The 20,302-nt window shown below is 45.0% G+C and overlaps 1 protein-coding gene across 11 annotated transcripts in view; it reads right to left on the reverse strand.

The window, feature by feature from the left end:
• RBM47 (RNA binding motif protein 47) overlaps positions 1-20,302 on the reverse strand; it is a 204,471-nt gene that overhangs the window by 92,912 nt on the left and 91,257 nt on the right. Inside the window, exon 1 of one of the 11 annotated variants that reach the window (XM_032274010.1) lies at positions 2,159-2,559. The exons of 9 other annotated variants lie outside the window; for them this stretch is intronic. The gene's annotated coding sequence lies outside the window, so the exon portion shown is untranslated. Of the gene's footprint in view, positions 1-810; positions 2,560-20,302 lie in introns of those variants that run through there. One more of the 11 variants, XM_032274006.1, reaches the window with a different exon arrangement.

Consider the following 20,302-nt stretch of genomic DNA (forward strand, 5'->3'; position numbering starts at 1 on the left):
GGCGGCCAGGAAGGAGACGGAGTTTCCCTACTGTCACCCAGGCTGGAGTGCACTGGTGCAATCTCAGCTCACTGCAACCTCCGTCTCCCGGATTCAAGTGATTGTTCTGCCTTAGCCTCCTGAGTGGCTGGGACTACAGGCAGAAGCCATCATTCCTGGCTAACTTTTGTATTTTTAGTAGAGACAGGGTTTCGCCTTGTTGGCTAGGCTGGTCTCGAACTCCTGACCTCAAGTGATCCACCTACTTTGGCTTCCGAAAGTGCTGGAGTTACAGGCGTGAACCACCACGCCCAGCTTAACCTGACCTTTAATTTGCTGTTACCTTGTCTAAATTTAACAGAATTGGGGGTGGGGTAGGGGGAGAAAGTCTACACACATTTTCATGAAACCAGAACCACCACTTAACAAAACCTTTAATGGAATGAATCCCCAAGTTCACAGAAGTGCGAATTGCAAGATTACACATTGCCTCCAAGAAACACAGCACCTGGTTCTGAATACTTTGCTAAAACAAATGCTAATAACTTCTGATTCAGTCCACTGTAAAACCTCAAGCACAGGTAGATTTTCCTCTTACTCTCCATGACATACACGTACGTCCCTCTAGCAAAACCAAAAACAGCATTTGGTGGAAGCTAAAGGTTACAATTATCCGGGGACTCCGAGCCACTGAAAAATAGAGTTGGCAAAGAAATCTCTTTTGCCCCCATCCTCCCCTCACCATTCCTGCCCCTTCCACAGAAGGGAACCCAAATCATATGCAATTTGAAATTTTTAATATGAAGAAATACTAAAGTAGGAAGCACATACCTGCTAAGCACCTGGTGCTCTCTTTCCCTGCTGGCTCTCTCCTCCCACACTCTGGCAACGGAATGCCCTTCAAAACCATGGTTCAGTGCTTTTGGTAAATGTTTTACGAGACACTAAACAGCCTTGTGTCCCACCCTCAGAGCAAACACCATTGAGGGAACACAATATAATGGTGAAAAGATATCATGTAATAATGTACAATAATGTAAATGAACAAGAAGGCTCTATTTCCACACTTCCCCTAAGGGGGTTAAAAAAATGTCAAACTTTCAGGAGGTGAGGGCGGAGTTGCAGGAAGCTCTCATAGAAATAAACCTTAACACTGGAAGCATTAGAGCTTTTTTTTTTTTTAAGGTGGCATTATGATAAGCTCATTGTTCTAATCCTCCAACAAGTCTTGGCTTGCTGAACTGAAAACCTGTCAAAGGCAAGAGTTAATAAAGGGTGGAGTTCACCGGTGAATAGGTAGATGCAGTAGCACCTCCACGTTGACCACGTATTCCTATTTATCAGAGAAAATGCAACTCAAAAAAGTGCTCATAAACCATCCTCCACAATAACCAAAGGTGCATCTTCCATATCCTTCAAGTTATTCACAGTTAAAACCCAACTCTGCTTCAAACCAGAAGTTTTGCATTCCATTCAAGTTAACAATTACAACTGGAGGATAACAGAAACTTGCTGGCACCAAACTATTAGCACACTCAGAATGTCAGGTGCCTCCTGGTACCACCAGGGTTAACGAGATAAAGAGAAGGTGCCCAGGGATCATCTGTCTGCCTGGTTTTACAGAAACTACCTATGGAGATTCCTAGTCTTGAGCCCATGCGAGCAGCACGCACCCCAGTGCTTCTGGAGCACAGTGGGGCTGAGAAAGCAGAATTACTTAGCTACAGTCAAGCCCACTCGCTAAAAGGAGACCACGACCGACCGTCTAGAGAAGCTGCCAGGATTGGCTTTGGTTGCAGAATCACACTCACAGACAGGCTATGCAAGTAAGATAACCCGCTCTCTGTCCCCACCCCCTTCCTCCAATCCCTGAGAGTGCTCAGAATTTTGCATTTCCTACCTTTAAAATGTCTGCTAGGGTAGAACAAAACAAAACAAAACAAAACTGAAGCTAGAACTGAGATCATGGTTTTCTACACTCCAGCTGTGTGACCTTGAGGGAGTAACTTAGCCTCCCTGAGCCTGTCTCCTCATCTATAAAGTACAAATGTCTAGAACCACAGAAGTTATTTCCAAGAACTGACAGCTCTCCAGCTCCACGCGCCTAGAAAATGCCACAGAGCAGTTCTTTACAGTTTTAAAATGTCAGAAGGGTTTTGTCATTTTTTTCGTCTCCTACCTTATGTGGCTGGGTTCCATCCCAATGTCCTCAGGTGGCAGAAGCTTCAGGTTAGTCTGGGACTAAAGGGCAATTGACCTCACTTCTCCTGGGCCTGACTAATCTATTAGGGTGGGTACCATAAATGACCGTGTTATCTGCCTGCCTGGGGCGTGGCGAAGGGGCCTCCCCGCCCTCCAGCCCTGCCTGTCAGCTCCTTTGGCTTTCACAACATTTCTCATCTTGCCCTCTATCACAGTGAGCTGACCCGCCTCCTAATGCCTCATCCGGGCCTCGCTTTTTCTCTTTTTTCCCTCTCTTCCTGTCTCCTTTCTTGCCTTGTTTCCCTGAGATGATCATAATGGGGAAGGGCAATGATTCTCATCATTCTATTTCTTTTTTTTTTTTTTTTGAGACAGATTGTCACTCTGTCTCTGAGGCTGGAGTGCACTGGCGTGATCTCGGCTCACTGCAACCTCCGCCTCCCGGGTTCAAGCAACTCTCCTGCCTCAGCCTCCCGAGCAGCTGGGATCACAGGTGTGTGCCACCACGCCCAGCTAATTTTTGTATTTTTTGTGGAGATGGGGGTTTCACCATGTTGGTCAGGCTGGTCTCGAACTCCTGGCCTCAGGCGATCCACCCGCCTCAGCCTTCCAAAGTGCTGGGATTGCAGGCCTGAGCCACTGCACCCAGGCCTCATCATTCTAGTTCTCCTTCAACTTTTTTTTTTTTTCAGACAGAGTTTCGTTCTTGTTGCCCAGGCAACAAGAATGGAATGCAGTGGCATGATCTAGGCTCACTGCAACCTCTGCCTCCCGGATTCAAGCGATTCTCCTGCCTCGGCCTCCCAAGCAGCTGGGATTACAGGCATGCATCACCTCGCCTGGCTAATTTTGTATTTTAGTAAAGACGAGGTTTCTCCATGTTGGTGAGGCTGGTTTCGAACGCCTGACCTCAGGTGATCCCCCTGCCTCGGCCTCCCAAAGTGCTGGGATTACAGGCATGAGCCACTGCGCCCGGCCCTCATTATTCTAGTTCTCCTTCTACTATTTTATGTGACATATCACACAACCCAGTGGATGGGTTAGACAGATATTATTATTCTCCAGATTCAGAGATGCAGAAAGATTCAACAACAGCCCAAGGTCACAGAGCCATTGCTGACAGACCACAGGCTGAGGTGGCCTTTTCTGACAGGCCAGGACTTCCTTGAAGCCACTGACTTCCAAAAGCACCTCCTCTCAGAGCAGTAAGGCCCCACCTGGTCTAACCTGCTCTCCCCGCCACCTGTGGCATAGTTCCCTCTCAGATCAAGCTTCTCATCTTCCTTCCTCCCTTAGCACGGACCAGCCCCCTATTCTAATTTTTAAGGTTTATCTCACTTGACCTCTTGTCCCTTGTGTGCCCTTCTTTAGGCAAACCCAAGAGAAGTAAATCCCCAGTGACGCACCTGCATGCTAGGGGGTGATTACTCCCACCACAGGCGTCTCTCATGAGCACCTCTCCTGGCTCACCTGTCTCATTCCACTCTGCACTAGGGTACTTGTGTGTCCTCAACTGCTTTTTTTTTTCTTCTTCTTCTTTTTGAGATGGAGTCTCTCTCTGTCACCCAGGCTGGAGTACAGTGGCGAAATCTCAGCTCACTGCAACCTCCACCTCCCAGGTTCAAGAGATACTCCTGCCTCAGCCTCCTGAGTAGCTGGGATTATAAATGGGATTATAAGCATGCACCACCACGCCTGGCTAATTTCTTTGTATTTATAGTAGAGACGGGGTTTTGCCACGTTGGTCAGGCTGGTCTCAAACTCCTGACCTCAAATGATCCACCCGCTTCAGCCTCCCAAAATGTTGGGATTACAGGCGTAAGCCACCATGCCTGGCCCTCAACTGCTTTTTAGATCACCAGAGCACTCACCTCTGCACCCCCTGGCATGGAGTCTGATGCCTTACTGTTCAAAAATATACTTAAATTAAAAAAAAAAAAAAACTGAATATACTTAAATTTTGATGGGAAAAGTTTGAAAGTGCTTCCATTTAGAGGTTCGAAAAAAAAGGAAAAAAGTTTGAAGACACAAAATCTGAATCCCAAACAGTGTTTCAGTGGCGTATATTCTAGGTACCATCAGCCCTCAGTATCTGTGAGTTCCACATCCCGGAAGTCGACCAATCACAGATCAAAAATATTCAAAAATCTCATGTACCCCATAAATATATACACTACCATGTACCCATAAAGAATTAAAAATGAGGCCAGGTGCAGTGGCTCACGCCTGTAATCCTAGCACTTTGGGAGGCTGAGGTGGGTGGATCACCTGAGGTCAGGAGTTCAAGACCAGCCTGGCCATCATGTTGAAACCCCATCTTAAAAAAAAATAAAAAATAAAATAAAAATGTGAAAAGGTGGTTGTGTCTGTACTAAACATATACAGACTTCTCATTCTTGTCATTATTCCTAAACAATCCAGTGTAATGATGACTTACATAGCATTTCCATTGGATTATATATTCTAAGTAATCTAAGGATGTCTCAAAGTATACAGGAAGATATGTGTAGGTTATACGCAAATACTACACCATTTTATACAGGGGACTTGAGCATCCAAAATCTGGGGGGCCTGCAACCTATCCCCCCGGATCACTACATAAACAAATGCCAGAATTTAGGGTTTTAAGGTAGTTGCTTTGCTTTTTTTATTTTTATATTTGAATGAGGATGAGAAAAGGGGATTATAAAGCCCAGATAGCAAATAAGCTAGCCATCAGATCACACCACAAAACAAGCATTGTTTCTTTTGTTTTCTTTGAGATGAAGTCTCGCTCTGTCACCCAGGTTGGAGTGCAGTGGCACCATCGTGGCTCACTGAAACCTCCATCTCCTGGGTTCGAGAGATTCTCCTGCCTCAGCCTCCCCAGTAGCTGGGACTACAGGCACGCCAAACCAGGCTAATTTTGCTGTTTATTGTAGAGATGGGTTTTCACCTTGTTCATCAGGCTGGTCTCAAACTCCTGAGCTCAAGTGATCTGCCCACCTCAGCCTCCCAAAGTGCTGGGATTACAGGAGAGAGCCACCATGCCCAACTGCAAACATTGCTTCTCAAATGCCTACAATAATCAGGTATTTGATATATGACACTTCATTTAATTAAACAGACAGATAAGAGGACAGACTCAGAGAGGCTGCCTAAGGGTACAGTACACAGCTAACAACAGCAGATCTTGAGAATCCAAGCAGGTTCCAGTTGGAGCCCTTGCTCTTTGCCTGAGTCACACTCTGGTATAATGCACACTGTGGCCTACTCACCCTAGGACCCGTCTACTGCCCAATCAGGGGTGTCCAATCTTTTGGCTTCCCTGGTCACATTGCAAGAAGAATTGTCTTGGGCCACATAAAATATACTAATACTAATGATAGCTGATGAGCTTAAAAAAAATCCCAAAGAAAGATTATGAATTTGTGTTGGGCCACATTCAAAGCCATCCTGGACATGTCACGGGCTGGACAAGCTTGGCCTAAATCAAGATCCGGGGCAGGACTGGTGGCTCACACCTGTAGTCCCAGTACTCTGGGAGGTCCAGGCAGGAGAATCACTTGAGGCCAGAGTTTAAGATCAACCTGGGTAACAAAGTGAGACACTCATCTCTATAAAAAACACAAAAAATTATCCAGGCATGGTGGCACGTGCCCGTGGTGCCACCTACTTGGGAGGCTGAGGTGGGATGATTGCCTGGACCGGGAAGTTGAGGCCACAGTGAGCCAAGGTCACAACACTGTACTCCACCCTGGGTAACAGAGTGAGATCTTGTCTTAAAAAAAAAAAAAAAAAGATTCACCTGCATGTATTTTCTGCCACTCTCTGCCCAGAACCCGTATAGCCCTGCCTTTTTTCACCGTGTTAGCCAGAGACCCCGTTTTGCTTTTTCGTCCAGGCTGGGGGGCAGTGGCAGGATCTTGACTCACTGCAACCTCCGCCTCCCAGGTTCAAGTGATTCTCCTGCCTCAACCTTCCAAGTAACTGGGACTACAGGTGTGTGCCGCCATACCCAGCTAATTTTTTCTATTTTTAGTGGAGACGGTGTTTCACCGTGTTAGCCAGGATGGCCTCGATCTCCTGACCTCATGATCTGTCTGCCTCAGCCCTGTTTTTCTCCTTCAGTCCTTTTACCTTAGCCTCCTCACCCTCCCCTTCCACTTCCCTCCATCCTACCCTCTTATCCCTAATTAAGATAATCTCGGCCGGGTGTGGTGGCTCACGCCTGTAATCCAAGCACTTTGGAGGCCAAGATGGGCGGATCACCTGAGGTCGAGAGTTCAAGACCAACATGGTAAAACCCTGTCTTTAAAAAAAGAAAAAAAAAAAAAAAGATAATCTCTACAGTTCACTTAGAAATCTACTGATGAACTCTATTTACTACTGGAGCCCTCCTGTGACAATAAAACCCAATCAAAAAAATATGGATTGCCCTACTTTGGGTAAGCCCTTTATGTTCATTTTGTGTGTGTGTGTGTGATCACAAATTTGATATTTGACTTTCAACCCTAGAGGCTGTATTAGAATTCCCTGTGTTCTATACAGCACTTGGCATATAAAAGTCTCATGCTGCTCAGAGACTCAATTCTGTGTCCCTGAGAAAGGACTATGCATTCTGTGCAAGAGAAATGTCTTACAACAGCATTTCCTACCTCCAGCCATGCAATTCTAAGTGGAGTTTTTACTCTATTGTTTTTGGTATGCCAGCATGCAGGTATACTCCTAAAATTTCCAGCTGCAGAGCTGCAATAGGACAGAATAATTCGTCTCTGGCGGTGCTGCTCTGTCGCCCCAGGCCTATTCCAAAGCATCTTTCAGCTATAGGGGCCCATTTCTAGCCTATCTTTGAGGCTACTATATATTTGACCTGCAAAATAGCTTCAGCTTCTGAAAGTTTTGCACTCCCTTGGACACTAGGGAATAGTAGAGGAGAAAGGAGAGGTAGAGATTTAATTTGGAGTTTCTAAATCTTCCAGAATCTTCCAAAGGCTTGGGAATGGCCAGGAATCATACTCAAACCCCTTTACAGAGCTTGAAAGAGTGCCATAAATGTGACCTCAGAAACTGCTCATCACCTATTATCAGAATTGATTTTCTAAAATAAAAATAAAAAAAAAAAAAAAAAAGAAAAGAAAAAGAAATGCTCATCACCTAGCCAATTCAACAGATGCCTAAGAAAGGGACAAGGGGCCCTTGGTGTTTTCCCGAACTGTCCAAGGAAGGAGGAGCTGGAAAAGGAGATAGGAGATCACTCTACACTGTCTGGTACTGTCTATCATGGGGACATCAGCCACTAGACCAGCAGTTCTCAAAGAGAGGTCCCTGGAACGCTGAGGGGCTCCAACATTCTTAATAATACTAATGTATTTCCCTTTGTCACTGCATTGACACTGTACTAGTGATAAAAAGGTAATGGTGGCTAAAACTTCTAACACCGTAAGAGGCAGTGTCACCAAAGTGTACTAGTAATTGTGGCTTTTTTTTTTTTTTTTTTTTTGAGGTGGAGTCTTGCTCTGTCAACCTAGGCTGGAGTGCAGTGGTGCGATCTCAGCTCACTACAACCTCCGACTCTCGGGTTCAAGCAATTCTCCTGCCTCAGCCTCCCATGCAGCTGAGATTACAGGTGCCTGCCATTATCCCCAGCTAATTTTTTTGTATTTTTGTAGAGATGAGGTTTCACCATGTTGGCCGTGCTGGTCTTGAACTCCTGACCTCAGGTACTCCACCTGCCTCAGCCTCCAAAAAATGCTGGGATTACAGGCATGAGCTACCATGTCCAGCCTATAGTATTTATTTTATCAAGTCTCAAGTAGATTTTTTTTTATTTTTTTAAAGACAGGGTTTCACCATGTTGGTCAGGCTGGTCTTGAACTCCCAACCTCAGGTGATCCGCCCATCTTGGCCTCCAAAGTGCTTGGATTACAGGCATGAGCCACCACGCCCGGCCTCAAGTAGATGTTTTAAAAATATTCTGTGTGATGAAATAGAAAGTATGATAAAGACTTCTACTGTATACTAAATTACGACTGCTGTCATAAGGAAACATCACTTGTGAGAGAACAGCCTAAGCTACTTGATAAAACAAACTATGATTATTTAGACTTGAATATCCGGCAGACATTTTCTAGAAAATGAATGAAGTAACCCACCACGCCTGACTAATAATTTTTAAGAATATAAAAACAGGGCTGGGCGCAGTGGCTCATGCCTATAATCCCAGCCCTCCTATCTTGAGCTGGGGAGTTCGAGATCAGCCAGGGTGGGCTGGGCATGGTAATCCCAGCACTTTGGGAGGCCAACACAGGCGAATCACCTGAGGTCAGGAGTTGGAGACCAGCCTGGCCAACATGGCGAAATCTTTAGTCTCTACTAAAAATACAAAAATTAGCTGGGCACGGTGGCAGCTGCCTGAAATCCCACCTAGTCGGGAGGCTGAGGTGGGAGGATTACCTGAGCCTGGGAGGTTGAAGCTGCAGTGAGCTGTCATCACGCCACTGCACTCCAGCCTGGGTGACAGAGTAAACCCTGACTCAAAAAAAAAAAAAAAAAAAAAGTAAAACAGCATTGTCAGATTTAGCAAATAAAACTTCAGGGTGGTCGGGCGTGGTGGCTCACGCCTGTAATCCAAGCAATTTGGAGGCCAAGGCGGGCAGATCACCTGAGGTCAGGAGTTCAAGACCAGCCTGACCAACATGGTGAAACCGTCTTAAAAAAAAAAACTTCAGGGTGCCCAGTTAAACTTGAATTTCAGATAAGCAATAAATATTTATATATATGTTCCATATAATATTTGGTAAATACTTACACTAAAAAATTATTTATTGCTTATCTGTAGTTGTAGCTAATTGAGTGCTTGCATTTTATCTGTCTGTGAAGCTGTCCAGAGACCCCAAGATTTGAGAAACACTGCACTGGGTTATGTCCCTCCCACATGTGCTGAAACACTCATACGAACATTTATTAAGCACCTGCTGTGTACTAGACACAGTGCTAAATTCTCGACATATACGACATCCTCCAAAATCCTAAGTGCCAAGTACTCTTGCGATCCGTATTTTCTCTCACAAATGAGGAAATGGAAACCCAAAGAAGTCAAGTGAAGCTAATTATTGGTGGAAAGCAAGACCGGAATCCACCATTCAGACTCCAACATCTCAGCTTGTAACTATTAGGCTCATACTGAACTCTGAATAAATGCGATTTCTAAAGATGGTTGGCTTTTCTGCATATTTTCATCTCACACTTTAGCACAATCCATTTCTGTTGCTCATCTTTTGTTTGTTTCACAGCTGTGTCTTCTGCTATCAGAGCGACCATGAAAACCAAGGCTGGAAGTCCCGTGTGTGTCACGGAATTGTCTTTTGTTTTTTTTGAGATGGCATTTCACTCTTGTTGCCCAGGCTGGAGTGCAATGGCGCAATCTTGGCTCACTGCAACCTCTGCCACCCGGGTTCAAGTGATTCTCCTGCCTCAGCCTCCTGAGTAGCTGGGATTACAGGCACACACCACCACGCGTGGCTAATTTTGTATTTTTAGTACAGATGGGGTTTCACCATGTTGGTCAGGCTGGTCTCCAACTCCCAAACTCAGGTGACCTGCCTGCCTTAGCCTTAGCCTCCCAAAGTGCTGGGATTACAGGTGTGAGCCACCGCGCCTGGCTGTGTCTCAAGGAATTCTATCCAGAACTGCCATTGGTATTAGGACTCAGAACAGGCTTTTCTCATGAATGCTTTCCTGGGCATTCGGCATAGTTCCGGGCTGGAAATTCTTTTCTCATGTATGCTTTCCTGGACAACAGCATAGTTCCAGGCTGGGAATTCAAGAATGCAGCAAAGGTCCACAGACACTGCTAAGCTCACTGCAGCCTAGACCTCCTGGGCTCAAGGAATCCTCCTGCTTCAGCCTCCTGAGTACCTAGGACTACAGGTGCACACTCGGCTAATGCTCATTACTATGAATGAAAAGCCACAGGGAGCCTAGTACTGCGCTACCATCATCCTTGAGAATAAGGTGAGAATTTCTCCAAATGAAGCTGTACCAACCAAAACAAATGCAAACATTGTTGTAAGCAAGCCAAGGTTCTGTTTTTCACATGATCCTGATCCAGGCCACTGGACATATTTAATGAGCTCAGGCTTGATAGTAAACAAAATAGGGAAAGTCAAGTATTTTATGATCCAGTACGAAGGTGAGGCTATGCCTTTCACTGTGTTACATGATCTGCAAATACAAAAATGGATCTGCTTGCACCCAACTAGGGGGCCTCCCTAGTTACCACTTGCTATAATGAAATGTAGAAAGTTATAAACAGCCAGGCATGGTGGCTCAGGCCTGTAATCCCAGCACTTTGGGAGGCCAAGATGGGCACATTGCTTGAGGCCAGGAGTTTGAAACCAGCCTGGCCAACATGGAAAAACCCTGCCTCTACTAAAAATACAAAAATTAGCTATATTAGTATAAAATGCAACTATTGGCACACCTGTAGCCCCAGCTACTTGGGAGGCTGAGGAATGAGACTTGCTTGAATCCAGGAGGCAGAGGTTGCAGATCACCTCACTGTACTCCAGCCTGGGCTACAGAGAGACTGTCTCAAAAAAAGAAAAAGTAATAAACATAAAAAAAAGAGACGCCAGTCTTTCATATTGGTGAGATTTCTGTAACAAAAAGGAGATTTACCTTTCAAATAATTTTGTTTTGTAAATTTGGATTTTTTTAAGGTGAGGCACACGGGAATATTCTAAAGGCAGTTGTGTATACAGAAGCCAGGGGCCACAGAACTTTGAAAATAGCCTGGAGGAAAGAATGGGACAAGGAGAGAAGAAAAAAGGAAAAAAAAAAAAAAAAAAAACGATAAATATGGGGAAAATGCCAAAACTGGAGTGTTAGGTAACTAAGAAGAGGTGCATTTTAAAAGCCCAGGCTTGGCAAACCTAGGAAATAGACTTAAGTAGAAAGAAGATTTGGGAAGTTCCAGAGCCTTTGGACACCTGGCAGTGAGCATCGGAAAGAAAAGTAAGAGTTCTTGAGAAAAACCAATCAACTTTGCATTTGCCCTGGGGCTGCCTGGCAGTGCTGCTATCAGAATTCAGATACCGGCCCAGCCCTGCCCTAAGCCCTGAAGTCTAGCTCTTGCCTCTCCATTTCAGTCCCTTTAGCTGCCCATTCAATCCAGAACCCTGGAGTGTGGAAAGGAGAGGCAGCAAGAAGAAAAGGGAAAAGAAGGACAAACTGAAATGCAAGCATGGGCCTTACATGACGACTCTCACAGCTCTCCCCATTCATGGGGCCTTCAGGATTTATTCTTGTGAAAGCTGTTAAGTCAAGGAGGACACAGCCAGAAACTGTGACTCATCAAATTCCCAAAGCCAAGACCAGAACACACAGACTCTGGATCCAAGCACTCGCTTTCTGCTTTCAGAACACAGGGCCCTGCCTGCTTTGTAGTATTCCAGTATGAAGCTGACCAAGCCGAGGGTCCCCGTCTACTCCCTGCCATCCCTGTCTACTCCCTGCCAGCCTAGCAGCTCTTCCCTGTCTTCAGAGTTATTTCAATTTTTTTTTTTTTTTTGGAGACAGAGTTTCACTCTTGTTGCCGAGGCTGGAGAGCAATGGTGCAATCTCAGCTCTCTGCAACCTCCACCTACTCGGTTGGAGCAATTCTCCTGCCTCAACCTCCCAAGTAACTGGGATTACAGGCATGTGCCACCATGCCTGGCTAATTTCTTTTTCTTCTTTGTATTATTAGTAGAAACAGGGTTTCGCCATGTTGGCCAGGCTGCTCTCAAACTCCTAACCTCAGGTGATCCACCCACCTCAGCCTCCCAAAGTGCTGGGATTACAGGTGTCAGCCACCGTGTGCAGCCCTCAGAGTTCTTTCTAAAACATAGAGAACATGGAGTCTAATTCCATGGTGTTTGAGTCCCAGGACCTTATAACACTTCAGAAAATGATTTGCCTTAAAAAGTAGTTGGGTCTGTACAGGAAAGTCACTTAGTGCAGGGGATGGCAAACTTTTCTGTCATGAGCTAAGTATATACCATAGGCTTTGCAAGCCAAGTGGTTTCTGTTACATATTTTTCTTTTCTTTTTTTTTTTTTTTTTCCCTTCGAGACAGGATCTCCCTCTGTTACCCAGGCTGGAGTGCAGTGGTGCCATAACAGCTCACTGAAGCCTCAACCTCCCTGGCTCCAGGGATCCTCCTGCCTCGGCCTCCTGAGTAGACTAACTACAGGGGTGCCTCACTACATTTGGCTAATTTTTTCATTTTAGGTAGAGACAGGGTCTCACTATGTTGCCCAGTATGCTGCTGCTGCTTTTTTTTTTTTTTTTTTGCAACCCTTTAAAAATGTAAAAACCATTAGCTAGAGGGCCATACATAAACAGACAACAGACCACAGTTTACTGATGCCTCAGTTAGAGCCATGGCAAAGCGGGGGCAGCATCACCTGGTGACTGCTGCATGCAGTGAGACTGAAGATGGTGTAAGACCTTGGCGAGATTTGACGAAGGCAACTAACTGTCCATCTGACTTGCCCAAGTCAGCTATAGCTATGGCAGAGAATTTAACCCTGAAATGCTAGGCTTATATCTTTGGAAAATTACATAAATGAAGTTGTTGGTTTTCTCTTTTTTTTTTTTTTGAGACAAAGTCTCTCTCTTGCCCAGGCTGCCAGGCTGGAGTATAGTGGTGTGATCTTGGCTCACTGCAACCTCTACCTCCTGGGTTCAATCATCCTCCCACCTCAGCCTCCCAAGTAGCCAGGACTACAGGCATGTGTACACTACCACGCCTGGCTAATTTCTTTCTTTTCTTTTTTTTCTTTTTTTTAGACGGAATCTAGCTCTGTTGCCCAGGCTAGAGTGCAGTGTCATGACCTAGGCTCACTGCAACCTCTGCCTCCCAGATTCAAGCGATCCTCCTGCCTCAGTCTCCCAAGTATCTGAGATCACGCCCAGATAATTTTTTTTATATTTTTAGTAGAGATGGGGTTTCACCACGTTGGCCAGGATGGTCTTGAATTCCCAAGATAAATGAAGTTTAAAATAAGCTAGAATATTTTTTAACCTGCTACTTTTCATTCTGTGTGTAGGGGGTTGTGTACATTTGTATTTAAAAGTAAATACTTGGCCTGGCACAGTGGCTCATGCCTGTAATCCTAGCACTTTGGAAGGTGGGCAGATCACGAGGTCAGGAGTTCAAAACCAGCCTAACCAACACCTTGAAACCCTGTCTCTACTAAAAATATAAAAAATTCGCAGAACATAGTGGTGGGCGCCTGTAATTCCAGCTACTTGGAAGGTTGAGGCAGGAGAATTGCTTGAACCCGGGAGGCAGAGGTCGCAGTGAGCCCAGACTGTGCCAGTGCACTCCCGCCTAGGCGACAGAGCGAGACTCTGTCTCATAAATAAATAAATAAACAAATGTGAATACTCCATAGGTAGCACAAAATTCCCCCTGGAAGAATCTTTCAGTATAGTCCAGTCTACAACCGTTTGCCCTTGAGGAAACTGACCTGCTTCACTTAAATGAGATATCCTAAGTCACATGCTAGCTGGCAGAAGAGAAGGGGCCAGAAACTTTGTTTCCTATTTCAAAATTCATACACTTTATGATACACTGCCAATTAAGTACTAAAAACTCAAGTCAACAAATACTTATGAAGTATTTCTTCTATACCCAGCACTGGCTAGGTGCACTAAGGTTACAAAATAAGTGTAAGCAAAGATTACTGCCCATAGAAACCTTTTGGTCTCTCACTGAGAAAACAAGGCACACACACACAACAAATATATTCTTTCTTGCATTGTTATATAACTACATAGCTAAAACAGGAGCCACCATAATCCCAGCACGTTGGGAGACCTGAGGTCAAGAGTTTGAGACCAGCCTGGCCAGCATGGCAAAACCCCATCTCTACTAAAAGTACAAAAATTAGCCAGGTGTGGTGGCACACCCCAGTAATCCCAGCTACTCGGGAAACTTTGACAGGGAAATCACTTGAACCCTGGAGGTGGAGGTTGCTGTGAGCCGAGATCACACCACTGTACTCCAGCCTGGGTGACAGAGCGAGACTCTGTCTCAATCAATCAATCAATCAATCAATTTCGTGAGGCATTTTAAGAATATCAGATCCTAGCTGGGCGAGGTAGCTCACACTTAATAATCCCAGCACTTTGGGAGGCTGAGGCGGGCGGATCACCTGAGGTCAGGAGTTCGAGTTCAGCCTGACCAATATGGTGAACACCCCCCCCCAAAAAAAAAGAATATTAGATCCTTTTTCTTCTTCTTTTTCTTTTTTTTTTGAGATGGAGTCTCACTCTATCACCCAGGCTGGAGTGCAATGGTGCGACCTTGGCTCACTGCAACCTCTGCCTCCCGGGTTCAAGTGATTCTCCTATCTCAGTCTCCTGAGTGGCTGAGACTACAGTCACCCGCCACCACACCTGACTAATTTTTGTGTTTTTAGTAGAGATGGGGTTCGCCTTGTTGGCCAGCCTGGTCTTGAATTCCCGACCTCAGGTGATCCACCCACCTTGGCCTCCCAAAGTTCCAGGATTATAGGCATGAGCCACTGTGCCTAGCTGATCCTGAAGTTTAAACATTCTAGGTGGAGAATCTTCTGTATTTAATTTTAATTAATTTAAATTATTATTTTTCTTCTTTTTAATCTAAATATAAATAGTCACATGTGGCTAGGGGCTGCTGTACTGGACATAACAGGTATAAAAGAATTATTATAAATCTAGATGAAAAATATGCCACATTCATTCTGTCACTTTTCCTTTTTGTGCCTATTGCAAAAACCACTATAATCACAGTACTCTTTTTCCTCTGAACATGGACAGGCTTTCAGAATTCTCCATGCAAGGCTGGGCATGGTGGACTCACACCTGCCACCCTAGCACCTTGGGAGGCTGAAGTGGGAGGATCCTTGGAGCCAGGAGTTTGAGACCAGCCTGGGCAACATGGTGAGACCTGTCTCTACAAAAAGTAAACAAGGCTGGGAGTGGTGGCTGACGCCCATAATCCCAGCACTTTGGGAGGCTGAGGTGGGCGGATCACAAGGTCAGGAGATTGAGACCATCTGGGCCAACAGGTGAAAGCCTGTCTACTAAAAATACAGAAAGTTAGCTGGGTGTGGTGGCATGCACCTGTCATCCCAGCTACTCCGGAAGCTGAGGCAGGAGAATCACTTGAACCCAGGAGGTAGAGTATGCAGTGAGCCGAACTCGTGCCACTGCATTCCAGCCTGGGAGGTAGAGTGAGACTCTGTCTCAAAAAAAAAAAAAAAAAAAAGTAAACAAAATTAACTGGGCATGGTAGTGCATGACTGTAGTCCCAGCTACTCAGGAGGCTGAGGCAGGAGGATCGTTTGAGCCCAGGAAGCAGAGGCTACAGTGAGCCATGATCATAGCAGTGCACTCCAGCCTGAGTGACAGAGTAAGACTCTGGAATGAATAACTAAAATAGTAATTCTCTATGCAGCCATTTTCAATGGCATGGACTTGGTTTATATAAAATGAAACCTATTTGTCATTCCTGATGCAAATTAAAAAAAGGTGACAAAGGTGACCTGAAGAAGGAAGGACTTGACCTGAGCTTCGGATGAGATAGGGAGCGTTCAGGGTGGTATGGCCGTAGACTAGCTGAGCTTCAAAAGATAACGTCTGGAGAGGTAAAGGAGAAAGGAGAAAGAGCATGAGGTTCTCTGTATAGAGAAGAGTAGCAGCAAAGGAACTGAATGGAGCTCCTGTGGTCCCAGGACAAGGAGGATGCTAGCCTGCCAGGCAGGGAGGGTTAGGTTGGGTGTGGCTGGAGATAAGGAGATAGGCGGAAGGGTGGGTCTGGGTTCTGACTGAAATTCCAGGACACCCTGAGGGTTTAAGCGGGGGCCTGGAGAACACATTTTAGGAAGGCAACGCTGACAGCTAGGCACAGGTGGGTTGTATAATGGACATCTTCACTCAGATACCAGCTGTAGGCTATTCCAGTAATGACATGTGCTCTTCATTTAGGAAAGTAAAACTTGTTTATTATGTAAAATCTATACATCTCAGAACAGCAGATACAAAAAAATTAAAATCAGATGTCTACCAACCACAGATGACATTTTGATGTAGTTTCTTACAGTTTTTCTCCTTCCATGGCCAGCACAGTAATTTAGGAATTAAAATTATGACTTGAACTAGGAAGGTGGTGGTGTGAATGAAGAGGAAAGGCTGTGAAAGATATCATTAAGTTAGGCAGAGGGTGAAGCAAAAAGGCAATTCGCTTCAAAAGACGTGAGTTCTAGACCTGGTTATTCTCTGGGGCCTGAACTCCCAGCCTTGGTTTTGCAATGCATCAATCTCTCTCTTTTTTTTTTCTCTTTTTTTTTTTTGAGATGGAGTTTCACTCTTGTTGCCCAGACTGGAGTGTAATGGCCCAATCTCAGCTCACAGCAACCTTCACCTCCCAGGTTCAAGGGATTCTCCTGCCTCAGCCTCCCAAGTAGCAGGAATTACAGGCATGCACCACCCCGCCCAGCTAATTTTGTATTTTTAGTAGAGATGGGGTTTCTCCATGTTGGTTAGGCTAGTCTCGAACTTCTGACCTCGTGATCTGCCTGCCTCAGTCTCCCAAAGTGCTGGAATTACAGGCTGTGAGCCACTGTGCCCAGCCTCTCTTTTTTTTTCTTTTAAACTTTTTAAAAATTATTAATTTTTCCTTGTTTTTTTTTTTTTTTTTGAGCACCTGGCCCATACGTCAATCTCTTAACCACTTCTTATTAGAGTCTAACTAAAGGTCAGATGAGATTTTTAAGACCCCCTTCCACTAATGTACAAATATGTGTATAAAGTGAACATCACATATAAATGGAAGTAGTTGTCATAATACCACACAAGATCCCTTGATCTTTACACTATACCAGTAGCTTATAGCCTCTTGCAATCTGCAAGATTTTAGGGGTAGAGTAATTAAGCTTTATATTCTGAGCAGTGTTATAAGGAGGATCTGTAGTTGTGGTTCACAGGACAGGGAATGCATGGGGCACTGTAAACAGAGAGTCCGTTTTTAGACAGGACTCCACCAAGCAGTAATAGCTTCTTCGTAGGAGCCAAAAGGTTTTCTAAGTTCAATACATCTTTGAAGACCATAAGAAAAACAATAAAAACAGCTGCTAGGGAATACAAATTATGCTCTCCAAGGCCAGATACAGTGGCTCACACCTGTAATCCCAGCACTCAGGAAGGCCAAGGTTCAAGACCAGCCTGGCCAACATGGTGAAACCCCACCTCTAGTAAAAATACAAAAATTAGCTGGGTGTGGTGGTGCTCACCTGTAGCTCCAGCTATGCAGGAGGCTGAGGCAGGAGAATTGCTTGAGCCTGGGAGGTGGAGGTTGCAGTGAGCTGAGATTGTACCACTGCACTCCAGTCTGGGCAACAGAGCAAGACTCTGTCTCAAAAAAAAAAAAAAAAGAAAAGAAAAAAGAAAAAAGAAAAAGAAAAAGAAAAAAAAGCTCTCAGGTAAGAAATGGCAATACAAAGACATTCACCAGGCTAATAAGCAAAAGTTTATATCAGAAGTTATTTACATGCATTTTTTAAAAATACTGATTCCTGGGCTCCCCTTTAGACCAGTTAAATCAGTCTCAGTAAGTAGTGCCTGTGAATTGATTTGTTTTATTTTGTTCTATTTTTTGAGACAGGACCTCAGTCTGTCACTCAGGCTACAGTGCAATGGCAAAATCATGGCTCACTATAGCTTCGACCTCCTGGGCTCAAGTGATCCTCGAGCCCTAGACCCTGTCACTCCCTCTCCCCAGTAGCTGGGACTACAGGTACACGCCACCATGCCTGGCTATTTTTTTAAATTTATTTTTTGTAGAGATGGGGTCCCACTAGGTGGCCCAGGCTGGTCTTGAACTCTTGGGCTCAAGTGATTCTCCCACCTCAGCCACCCACGGTGCTGGGATTATAACAGGCCCAAGTCACCATGCCCAGCCTGGTAATTTTTTAAAATTCACAAAATGATTGAAACTTGAAATACAAGAAGATGGCCCAGAGAAAAAAACAGTTCAAGGGACAGCAGAGCAGTTGAGAGCCACACTGTGCCCTTAGCCACCCTGGTTAAGGGTTATAGCAAGTTCTTTAGTGATGGGAGAACTCAAGGCCAAAATAGAACCCACCAGTACATTTTATAATTGCATATTACGCTTCATATAGTTTCTATTTCAGCATGTAGGTTCTGAGATTTTCAATACATCCCTTGGTCATTTTCACCGAACTGTGAGTTAGTGAACTCCCCGGGACCTGGTCAGAATGTCGATGGACTTACCTTGTTCTGAGAATCCCTTGGCCCTCTAAGGAGCTAGTAGTTAAAAACTGCAAACTCGCCTCAGACTGACATAGGTATGAGCCAGCTCTGCCATGCATAAATGGTATGACCTTGTTTGAGTTCCCTGCTCTCTTTTAAGTCTGTTTATTAATTTGCAAAACAGGAATCCTAGCCCCTTCTTTAGAGATTATGCAAGAGCTCAAATGAGGCTACACAAGTAAAACTGATCATACAAGTAAGACTTCCTTATGCCCGGCATATAGTGAACCCTCAGTAAATGTAAATCACCATTATTATTTTCTCCATGACCTTTAGGGTTCCTTATAACTCCCATATTTTAAGATTCCAAAAATCATTCTGATTACACAGGTAGTGATGAACAAAAATCGGTAGGTACTGACATTGAAAGGCCCAATTTGTGTTTAGTACCTTTTCACACCAGCCTGGTATGGTATGGTATGGTATTTCTTTCTTTTTTTTTTTTTTTTTTTTTTTTTTGAGCTCTAGTCTCGTTCTGTCGCCTAGGCTGGAGTGCAATGGCACATCTTGGCTCACTGCAACCTCTACCTTCTAGATTCAAGCGATTCTCCTGCCTCAGCCTCCTGAGTAGCCAGGATTACAGGTGCCTGCCACCACATCTGGCTAATTTTTGTATTTTTTTCCCCCTTTTTGTTTTTTTGAGATGGACTCTAGCCCTGTCACCCAGGCTGGAGTGCAGTGGCACAATCTTGGCTCACTGCAACCTCCACCTCCCGGTTCAAGTGATTCTTCTGCCTAGGCTCCTGTACTCAGGAAGGATTACAGGCACGCACCACCACACCTGACTAATTTTTGTATTTTTAGTAAAGTCGGGGTTTCACCATGTTGGCCAGACTGGTCTTGAACTCCTGACCTCATGATCTGCCTGCAGCAGCCTCCCAAAGTGCTGGGATTACAGGTGTCAGCCACTGTGCTGGGCTTTTGGTATGATAATTCAATGCCCACTTCATTCTTTGCTTGAGGTGTCCCTTGTATTTTGCTGACCTTGTTCTTAGTTTCAAAAGGACCTCATTTATTTTGCAGACATAGAAATTTTGTGATTCTTTATGAAAGCAGTGTGGCTGTTCTGGTGGTGTTATTTCTTGGCTGGCAATACCTGCACAGATACCAGTGAGCATGACTGAAGTGAATGTCAGACATTCTATTTCTATCTGTCCCCGGCCCGGTCCAGCAACCGCTGACACACCTGGGGCAACCTGCTTTAACCAACGTGCGGCCCGGGAGGAGGCCCCACCTCAGCAGAACTTTGATGCATGTCTAATGACTGACTTGAGGACCTTGTTCTTGGAAACTACAGGGCTGACATTTAAGTGTCACCCATGAAATCTGCCTCAAGGGTCAATGCTGACATTTGCTACCCATTTCGGCTTTATAACCTTGGAGTATTCTCTTTCCTTTCTAGAGCTTTAAATGCCATCCTACAAAGCATAAAGCCATTAGTGACCTGTTATTCTGTCAAAAGACATACACTTTGTTGATGCCCACCGTTTTCTTTTTCTTCTTCTATGGTAGGCGCAGACCTCTTCCGTTTAGGTAGACAGGCCTCCTTTTGTAGGTAATCGTCTGCCATGTTATTGGTTCAGTCATGGCTCATATCCACCTCTCTGCCTTTTCAGTTTCTGGTGGTTTTCTTGTTTGTTTATTTTGAGACAGAGTCTTGCTCTGTCGTCCAGGCTAGAGTGCAGTGGCATGATCTCAGCTCACCGCAACCTCCACCTCCCAGGTTCAAGCAATTCTCCTGCCTCAGCCTCCTGAGTAGCTGAGATTACAGGTACCT

The sequence above is a fragment of the Sapajus apella genome, unplaced genomic scaffold (assembly GCF_009761245.1).
Source record: "Sapajus apella isolate SASKATOON/1434 unplaced genomic scaffold, GSC_monkey_1.0 scaffold5, whole genome shotgun sequence".
Taxonomy (NCBI): domain Eukaryota; kingdom Metazoa; phylum Chordata; class Mammalia; order Primates; family Cebidae; genus Sapajus; species Sapajus apella.